The sequence below is a fragment of the Penaeus vannamei genome, chromosome 40 (assembly GCF_042767895.1).
Source record: "Penaeus vannamei isolate JL-2024 chromosome 40, ASM4276789v1, whole genome shotgun sequence".
NCBI lineage: Eukaryota > Metazoa > Arthropoda > Malacostraca > Decapoda > Penaeidae > Penaeus > Penaeus vannamei.
The window spans coordinates 12,496,635-12,497,992 of record NC_091588.1 but is presented as its reverse complement, the minus strand read 5'-3'; positions in this window follow the sequence as shown (position 1 = coordinate 12,497,992).

The following is a 1,358-nucleotide window of genomic DNA, read 5'->3' as shown; positions in this document are numbered from 1 at the left end:
CATTATTATTATAATAATTATGATTATTATCACAATTGTTTTTATCATCATCGTCGTCATTGTCATCATCATTATTATTATTATCAGAATTATTCTTATTCTTATTCTTATTATTATTATTATTATTATTATTATTATCAGAATTATTATTATTATTATTATTATTATCAAAATTATTATCAGAATTATTATTATTATTATTATTATTATTATTATTATCAGAATTATTATTATTGTTATTATTATTATCAGAATTATTATTATTATTATTATTATTGTCTTCATTATTGTCATTATCATTATCATTATCATTATGAATAGATTTTTATTATTTTATTAACAGAGGTATGTCTTAGCACAACTCAGATGCCGGTAAATTTTGGTGATCCGGATCATGATCATTATCATCATCATCATTATTATTACCGTTGCTATTTATATTGCTAATGCTATTATCAATATTATAATTACCATTGACATTATCATTTTACCTGTTATCATACAGGCAGACAAAAAGACAGTCAAAGAGGGAGAGACGGGCCCACAGACAGAGAGACATGCAATTAGCGTCGTCTCGGCAAATGATTCATCTGTGAATTGCAGAAACAGAAAATCGTGTAGCTTTTCTGTTTCACTCCAGTATTTGAGAAATTTTCAAAACGATAACATCATTACTACTTTAAGCTAAATTGGTTATCCAGTGAGGATAATAATTAGTGGAAGCAATTAATACATTAGACTGAAACGCTGATCTATTGCAAGTGATCTGTTTGTGATAACATAGAAGAGCTAATATTCTGAATCGCAATCCAGCAGTTCAACGATGGATTAAATGCGATTAGTTACATCAGTGCATTAATTGAAGATTATATATATATATATATATATATATATATATATATATATATATATATATATATATATATATATACATACTATACACAAACACACACACACACACACACACACACACACACACACACACACACACATATATATATATATATATATATATATATATATATATATATATATATATATATATATATATGGGAGATCCTGAGGCTGAGAGGAATTCCAACAAGGATTATTGGACTAATAGCAAGTTTGTATACTGGTACTGAAAGTGCTGTAAAGTGTGGTGGGGGCCTGTCGAGTGAGGCAAGGCTGTGTCCTTGCGCCAACTCTTTTCAACACTTGCATGGACTGGATACTGGGCAGAGCTACTGTTCAAAGTAATTGTGGAGCAACACTGGGCAATATCAAGGTTACAGACCTTGACTTTGCTGATGACGTTGCCATTCTATCTTAGTCTTTGGAAACCCTAGTGGCGGTTCTGGATGCATTTAACAAAGCGA